Consider the following 9,592-nt stretch of genomic DNA (forward strand, 5'->3'; position numbering starts at 1 on the left):
TACGCATAAAAAAACACAACAGAGGAAGTTGTTATGCTCCTAAAAAGCAGATTGATTCCATTCTGAAGAGTAAATGTTTATAACTTGGACACATCACAGGTTTATCAGCCTAATCATAACTAACCCAGTTGTTTGCTATTAGAGCAGTAGCAGAATAGATCAAAACTAATTCTGTGTATATGACAACAACTCCCATGATCCCACACAACCTCACAACTTCATCAGAAGTCCTTTTTTTTGATAGAGAGAGACCCATAGCGGCAGAAAATTGCCTGGATCAATGAATATTCATTTCCAGGATAATTGCCTGACATTCTGTGCGTAGTTGACGTGCCGGATGTCCATCACCTCTGTGTGTTGCCGTTTTTCAACTCGGTTCTCTTTGGGAAACAACAACACACTTTGAAATACCAAGCTAGATAATGAAAATGGCAAGTTTTGAAGAAACTTTGGATTGTTCAATTGTGCAACAAGGCTGTGGATGGGATATCCTAAAATGACTCCAATCTGAATTGTTTTGCAGTATGATTAGATTAGATTAGATTAGATTCAATTTTATTGTCATTACACAGGTACAGGTACAAGGCAACGGAATGTAGTTTAGGTCTAACCAGAAGTGCAATAGCAGCAAGTGCAGGATGTACAATGGTTCCATAAGTGCAGGACATGGATTAGTACTGAATAAATATAGAAATGAATACTATTCTAAACAGAATTTTACGGATAGATTTTTCCTATGAATATAATATATAAATAACAAGTATTGTGAACAAGATTTACAGCTGGATATGTACTGAATACAATATACAAGTGGATATTACTATAAATAGAATTTTTACAGATATGTACAATGAACATAATATACAGATGGTTGTTACTATAATATACTACGATGGTTATGTAGACTATTGTATTTCTCAACACTCTGTTTTAATAATGCAATAACACAAAAAACGCTTTAACTACACTCTGCAGACACTGAACATTTTAATGTCTGTCCAAAGAGTGTTGATCAAAAGTGTGCAAAGTAACAAAGTGCAAAAATAAGAAAAGAATTTTACATCAGCAATGACCCATGGAACTTAGACAAAAACAAGATGTACTGCACAGTACAGCAGCACTTTAAGGCGATCTTCTATCTGACCCTCCCACCCGACTCGACTCCAGCTTCTTCCCTCATGAGGCCCAGCCCAGCCCTGCCCACTATATCACACTGATTCTGGGATTACTGCCATCCCCTGTTGCAATTGACGGAAAAGAAAAGAACAAAAAGCATATCAAGGGTAAGACAATGGAATACATTTCACATGTATTTTGACTGTATATTCTTTTGAAAGTGCATGAGCCCTTTTGGAACACAGCAACTGTTGTCTGATCATTAAATTAGGCTGAAGGCTATTTACATGTATCATGACTTTAGGGTTCGAAATTGGTTATGGTTTCATAAAAGTGAAATACAAGTCTAATGCATGATCTCATTTAATGGTTTAATGTTTTTACAAGCTCATAAGAATACTTTGCTGCTGCTCAACAAGGGAGGATCAATAACAATGTAAACATAGCATGGATTTGCTCATTAACACACTATAACTATAAAATATATAATTAATTTTAGGACAGCCAGAGCTGAATACTGTATGTGCCAGAATTGCACATGCATTTGTTACTCTTGTCAAGATGAAGATGTGAGCTTTTGGATTGAATGGTCATTTTAAGTGTCATTTGAAAGTGTAACATGTAGTCATTTGCTCATATAGATGGACATGTCATTTATTTTTTCCCTCAGTGACTGTACCACGTTTTGCTTTTGTCAAATGTCAGCTGGATCAGAACAATGTACATCTCTTTGTTTCTTCTCTTCCTCCTTATAGGTAAGCTCACTACAATCATGATGAAGTATTTAAATAACCTACTTAGACGCATCATTATGTACAAAGTATGAAATAACGGGGGACATGAGCAGCTGTGGGCGGGTGCATTTCTAGCTGTGAGATTCAGGAAGACGCCAAAACATTTTAGTGGTTACTGCTGCTTCAGTAACAATCTTATCGATCAGCAGAACCGGCCTTAATCAGATTCAAGAGATTGGATTACATCATTACCTTAGTGGTAGTTACATGTTGTAAATTTTGCTTGGTGAACAATAGTTTCTTCATCTGTACAGTGTTTCTGTGCAGTTAGTTTTCTCCACAGGTTGCCTTACAACCACACTGGTCCCCTATCTCCAGGAAGTCACTACCCGTGGGTGTTGTTCTCTAAGAAATCATTACAGCAAATTACTTCCCCTTAAACCACTGATTTTCATTATTACATTTTTGTTTGTGTTAATTTGTTGGCTTTGGAGGTGCTAATAGATGTATATAGATAGTGAGAGTGTATAGCTGAGCACACCACACTTAATATCCAGTCTATATGCTAAGCTCTGCTAATCACCTGCTGGCTCTAGCACCACACTTAACATGGTGGCACGTAGGAGAATGGTATCAACCTTTTCTTCTAACTCTTGGGATAAAAAGCAAATAATTTCCTTATGTCCTGAACTAGTGACCATGCTGCTAATCTTACAGTAAGACTTTTACAAGAATTATAGTCCAGGATTACTATTAAAACCTAAGTTTTTAACAAATTCCTGGTTGAATTAGATCAATTCAAAAATCAGGAAATTATCATTCACATCAATTTGACATTCCTTAAACTATCTCACATTGTGGTACCAAAAGAACTGATTTTGCATGTAAAACTCTGAGGAGCATTTTAAATGCAATCCAGTTTGACATGGTGTGTGGTAGAAACCCATAGTATGTATGCTTTAGCATGTACTGTATGTTCTCGTAAAACACATCCCCTCTGCATAAACTGTTGTAGTCAAAGCATTGTGCAATGAGTGAGCCTTTAGTTTTCCACAAGTGCAGGTGGGTTTGCTGAAAAGTGGTAAACAGAATCTTGAAATGTTAACTTAGGTTCTTTCCAATATTGCATTGCAATATCCAACCCTGAGCTCCAGGTAGAAGGGTGACTCATGACTTAGAGATAACTCAGGTATGGGTGGGTAACATCAATAAGGTGGGACAAAATAAGGGTGTATGTAATCATAACTGCACTGTATATAAGACCATTTATCTTTGTTTGTCTTCCTAACTGTTTCAGTTGCTCTGAAGACTTTGCCAGGTCTTTGTTTTTGATATTACAAAATCTCTTATTTATACCAACAAAATGCCGTCTGATTGTAGGTTCAACCTCTACTAAAGGACGTGGGGATTTTGGCATTTTTAAGGCTTGCATCGCTAACAACAGCCTAAGGTTCAAGCATCCATTCTATTCATTAACAACACAAAATGTTCACGTCCATTTAATTTATTTGGTATGCATTTGCTGTAGTTTTTGACATTCCTTCAAAAAATTTACCACAACGTTTTGATCTATTGAAGGTTGGACTGCTATTATGGATTTTGTCCAGGCTCTCCGCCATTCGACTGTGTATTTATGACATCAAATGGGTTCCTGCCGGCTAACCCATCCAAGATGTGCAGGCTTTTTCTCCCAGACCATCCTGTGCTGTACGCCAATAAAACCACAAGCTACAACTGCACACTGACGCGAAGACAAAGGAGAGAAGAGAAGCAAATTACCATAGACTACAGTATACGTAGGGGAAAACGTTAGTATCATCTCCCATTTATACTAAATTCTTGCTGAGTGTTGACACTGTAATGAGCGTTGGGTGTCCAGCAGCAGATTAATCCTGCCCTGGTATAGACACATTTATAGGTGATTCATTTTTTTGTAATTCAATTCACCATCAAAGATAAAGAACGTAGCTTTTTTCTAACCTCTGGTGACCTTTCATGTGTTGTTGGCAGTATGAACACACATTGAAAGTTTGATCATTGTTATACATTGAATGATTAAGGGCTCTTCCATTGTCATTATCATTATCATCAGAGGCGTGTTCACATCAAACACGTCAGGGGCATTTTCTCTTTGTTTAATTATTTATTGTTTAAATGAATATTATTCATTTATTTATTGTTTAAATATATTCATAATACAATGGCAGTAATGTAATTACTGTTAGAAAAACAATAGTCTGGCAATTTAAATTAATGCAAACTAATTAATTGTATTATTATTTCCTTATATTTATGTGATCTTTGATAGAGCACAGGACACATCATGAAAACACATCCTATGTTACAGTTAACACTAAAGTTATTTCCGTTAACATTAACATTATCTCATACCTGTAATAAAAAAATCGATAAGCTAAATTTGACCGCACGTTGTAAAAACAATTAATATTCAAGTATCTTTTTCCACAGTGAACCAAAGAAAACAAACTTGGTCACTGTCCTAAGAGTCAAAACAATCTCACATCAGTAATCCATAAGTAAAGACACTGGATAATTTGAAATTTACCATATATTGTTCACACTGTTAAACATTTTAACCTGTGTTGAACTTAAAAAGCTGCCTTAAAATTTTGAACTAATAGAATTTAATTAGAATACATTATTTTAAAGTAGCCTTATGAGTTGTGAAAACTAACTTGAGAAAACAAATTTCAATTAACTTAAAATATTGTAAAAAAAAAAAGATTTCATGTCTTTTTTATTATAAAGCAGGTCGAGGTGCTATATAAATACTGTAAAAGTATCAAATGCCGAATCCACAGATAGATGCACACATCTGTATTCAGGAAGGGCCTTCAAATGAGCACTCGGGACTTTCGACCAAAACTGATGTCCCAGCTGCTTTGTTACATGTATATTTAGACAGAAAGTCACAGTAAACAACGTGTTTCCTGAATAACAAAGCATGTAAACATGTTCTAGTAGAAACCCGAAATACAAGTATGAACCTAAAAATTCAGTAAGCATAATATGACCTTTAAGTAGATGTTGAAATTAGATATTGAATCAACAACTGTTCAGTCATGCTGACAAATGCCATGGCTTTCCTTTACACTCCGTTTGAAGAGTCAGTTTGAAGAGTCGGTTCTGAACTTAGAGCTGTGGCTGCTGTTGAAGCCACTTTGTACCGAAGTTAGTACAAAGATCACATGAAGCTGCTCCCACTGGCTTTATTAAATGGGTACAAGGGGTACCATAACTTGTCTTAACGTGATAATGACATACAGCAAGTTTCAAGCATAAGAGTCTTCTTTAATCTGCAAAAAGAAGGGTCTCCAAACAGTTTTAACTCTCACACAGTGCATGGCGGAAAGTTTGCTAATATGCTGATGATGTTCATACTCATCATTTTAAGTCAAAAGACAACTTAGTTTACGGTTCTGAAGTGGTCTGAACATAAAAATTACAAAAATGTTATTGACTTAGTTCTTTATGTTAGGTTATTGATAAAATAAGTTGTTGTTGATTCCACTTAATTCTATGATACTACACACTGCCAAAATCTGGGACTGGAACTACAATATGCTGTACCAGTAGCACCAGTGTTTACATACATGTCAACATATAACAGGACGCAGCAAAATGAGTGTTACCGAGCTTAATCTCTCTCTCTCACTTTCCCTTCAGAACACATCTTACCCTGTTCTGGCACCACAGGCTACCTGCTACATCAAGCTCCAACCTTACTGTGGCCTGTGGTGATTCTGTCTCTGTGGAGGGTCCTTGGTAGCCAGACAACATGAGGGATTACTTGTGGAAGTTTTGACTAACGTAAATGTTTTTATTTTCTTTGACAAACTAAATAAATCTATATCCAGATATCTATGAAAAGATAACTCCTCTAGAGTTACCCTTTCAACCCTTCAGGCCTCAAATCCAAAGGAGGATTTAATCTTCTCAATGTTAAATGTTTACCTTGCAGTTTAATTGCGCTCAATATGTGCTGGTTGCACTCTAAGGACAACGAGGCGAGACATCACTTAAAGGGTGTTTCCATAAAAGCACTTCCTTTTCTTAGCCACTTAGAAAAATACTCTTAACTATCACCAATAATCCTATAATTCTAAACTCCGTTACTGCATGGCAAAATGCCCACACTATCACATGGGATAACATCCCTTGCCCCATTGCAGATGGAACAGTAAAAAACTGGGTTTACTAGCAGCACGGAAACAGCTGAAGATTTACAAGTCCAAGATAAGTTCCCACATTTTTTGCAATTACTGAAAATCTATGCTACCAAATCATAATTTATTTAAATTGTCAAATTAGACATTAGGTCCACAATTTCTAATATTCGAAACAGCAACTTGCCAAGTTATAATAAGGTGGATTAACAAAAGATTTGAATAAGATCTTCAATGCATTTACAATGATGTTGATTAGAGTCTTGTCAGAATAAAATGTACATACATATACATTTATCTCATGTTTACTCTAAATCTACATGTTAATCATTTTATTAGTATGAAAGATGAAGTACATACACTGTAAGAAGTGTATGCTTGTTTGTTGCATAACAGGAAATCTGTTTCAGGGTGTCTCAACAGCGGGACGCGGCTGACTCAGCAAAACAGGACCTTGTGGCCATGCTGCACGGCCAGATACGCGACTAAAAAAGGAGAAGTACAAAGGACACTCTGAGGGGTGTGAATGAGAAGAGGATGTTTGCACCCTCTCTGAGGTTTAGGGTGACTTAAAGTTCAAGCCTGTTATACGAAGAAAAGTTGTGCAACATCATTGCTCCCCCTCCCTTATGCACATTTTGTTTTGTAACTAGGGTACTCCCTAAAATGAATAAAAAGGGAGGCAACGGCAGGATGAGTTCAGAGCGGTAGGAGATTGTAACTGAACTCCTCTCTGTCCGTTCTCCTCGCGAGTATTAACCTATGCTCTTGTCTTTGTGCCTTATTTGAGTGTTTTAGGTTGCTTGAACCTGACATGTATCATCCTCGAAAAAACTGAAACTTCATCTGACCCTAGGGTCTGGATATTGGGGGACACACAAGGACCTAATGTGAGCCATAATTTAAAAAATGAAAATACTATTACTGCATGTATGCGTGCACAGCTGGGAAAAAGTTTATTCTAGCTTACAAATATGTAAATGTGAACGTTCTCCATTGCATGAGCAATAGTTCAATTTACATCTCATATCACACCTGAAAAGATCTTTCCCTTCATCTTCTTGGCCTTCCTATCATCATTACACCTCCCTTGTTATTGAGAAGTAGTAGGAAAAGTTGTCCTCATGTGCACTTATTGTCTACTTGATGCTGCAACATGTTGTGTGTGTGTGTGTGTGTGTGTGGTGTGTGTGTGTGTGTGTGTGTGTGTGTGTGTGTGTGTGTGTGTGTGTGTGTGTGTGTGTATATATATATTTATATGAATATGATCTTTTCAGGACCACATACTTAATTGCTTTTTACAAATGCTTTCTTCTATTTTTTCAGTTGTAAACAAGTGAGAAATTAAAATGGTCTACAGGAGTAGGGGTTTATTGTGTTTCCTTTTTTGTCTTTCTCATGTGTATTTCTATATGAAGAATTGCTCTTTTGCTTTAACAAAACATCTTTAAAAAGAAAGAAAGAAAGAAAGAAAGGTATTCATCTGCATTTAACTGTTGTACATTTGAACTTTCTTGATAAATGTGATTATGTTTTATTTTGTTCACAAAAAATGCCAATTTTGACAACTAGCATTGTGCACTCACTTCCTAATCTGCACATTTTTAATAAATAATGCAAAATATTGAATCATTGGTACAATTAGTGTTTTAACAGCTTTCTTGTTGTTAGAGTACATCATTGGTTTAATGTTGCTTGCAATCAAATTTTTAAAAACTAAGAACGAGGCTAAGTCCCTCTCTGTGCATGCATCACCGAGTCAATTCTGCAGCACTCAGTGTCGATCAATAACGTTACCTGAAGAATTAACTGCTCTCTATTCCATCTGGGGATTGAACAATGGGTGCTGTCCAATGTTTTTTCTCCCTGATTCCAAACTGCACACAACATCTAACTTTTACAGTATTGTCTTTTAGAGGACATAATAGGACCTACAGAGCAGACAACATCAGCCTTGATAAGGTCTGTTGCCAGCTGTTACAGAGTCATCGGTGTAGCTCAGTGGTTACTAATTCTCTTAGGAGTGTTGCTTATCTCCATCCATTTGCAGGACCAAACCACATGTGCTGTCCAATCGTTTCCTCCATCTAAATACTGTATATCATACAGAGCATGACGTCAGCTGCAAGACCATTAGTGTCACAGGGCAGGGACATCATCCAGTGAATATTATCAAATGACCACCAGAGGCAGACAAACACCAGGGCCAGATTAAAACTGGTCTTTCAGTAAAAGAGGTGTGTGATATGGCTCTTCTTGTGAACACCACACATTTTGTTACAGCACTCAAGTGTTAAAGGACAGGAAGTCAGGGGTCAAAGGTTTCAGTGATCCCCACAAACTCTATCTTCAGTCTTTACTGTCTGGTATAGAAATTGCTATTAAATATTGTTTTCCTAAAATGAAGCAAGGCCTTTTCTTAATCCTTAGAATCCACTGTACAACTCTGCTTAGAACTGTGTAAACTGTTTGAAATACTTGTAATATTAACAAAAATAAAAAACTATTATTGAAACAAAAGACTGTTCGGTTAATTCGGATGATACCTTCAGATAATTTCATGTTATGATCAGCATATGATGTTGGTTGACTGACTATGAAAAGATAGATCTGCTCACTAATTAACTGACTAATAGGCTCAGCACTACTACAGGGCCACACTGGGATTTTTTTTTAAAAACATATCTTTTATAATCTGATTTCTAACGGCACGGCAACATCCAATTTACAGTAATACCTTCTTCCTTTGTATGGTGTTTGGGAATGTGGGACACGTTTTCAAAGTTTGCTAAAAGAAAAATGATGCTCTTTATTATTTCTTCTACTCAAACTCATTTTCTGAGAAGAACATAAAAAATAACTTCTGTTGACTGCACACGGTACACCCCCCTACACACAACTATTACACATGAGGTGTATTTAGATGTAGGTGCTATGAAACTATGTTGACTTCTGTACCTGATATGCTCACACAAAGATACAAAACTGTGACATTGAAGCACTTTCACCTGTTCTGATAAAGTTCTAAGAAATAAGTACCAATAATGATCAAAATCGTGTTTCTATTTTTTAACCTTTTTTCATAATTGAATTCATCAATTCATTCATCATTGAGAATGATCACATGATCATAAACGTGATCGCAAATGGCAAATATGAACCATAAATGGTGTCAATTCATTGGTAATTGAGCTAAAGTAAACACTACATTACACATGACATAAATTGTTATGGCTGTATTGATTTATTTAAAAGCCTTGTAATATGTTGGGACCACCAGAGCCGGGATCATGATGTTACAAAAATATGAAACCACACAAGGGTTAACGCTCGTGTTGTCTTCCCGTAGACCAACATTAGCTTTTATGGGCCACTTTTCCCAAAGTTCTTGGTCGATTTTCTTGGACATTTGTGGTTGTTTGTTTTTGAAGCTTTCTGCAACATTTGTTGTCACTTTTTTGGCGTTTTTCTACTTTTCCGGAAGTTCTTTCTCACTTTTTAAAATATCTCTTGTTGATTTTTTCTCCATTTTGTTTTGGACATTTTCGTTGTTTT

At 36.3% G+C, this 9,592-nt stretch overlaps 1 long non-coding RNA gene across 2 annotated transcripts; it reads left to right on the top strand.

Moving 5' to 3' along the window:
- Positions 1-1,017: 1,017 nt before the first annotated feature.
- On the top strand, positions 1,018-6,770 carry LOC116685182 (uncharacterized). 2 transcript variants are annotated; one of them, XR_004330915.1, is made up of 6 exons: positions 1,018-1,283; positions 1,787-1,871; positions 3,231-3,300; positions 3,429-3,658; positions 5,538-5,681; positions 6,044-6,770. It is a non-coding gene; the product is annotated as an uncharacterized LOC116685182 (long non-coding RNA). The 2 variants fall into 2 exon arrangements; XR_004330916.1 differs by having other exon boundaries at positions 1,019-1,283; positions 6,448-6,770.
- The last annotated feature ends 2,822 nt before the right edge of the window (positions 6,771-9,592 follow it).

The sequence above is a fragment of the Etheostoma spectabile genome, unplaced genomic scaffold, assembly GCF_008692095.1.
Source record: "Etheostoma spectabile isolate EspeVRDwgs_2016 unplaced genomic scaffold, UIUC_Espe_1.0 scaffold00569612, whole genome shotgun sequence".
NCBI lineage: Eukaryota > Metazoa > Chordata > Actinopteri > Perciformes > Percidae > Etheostoma > Etheostoma spectabile.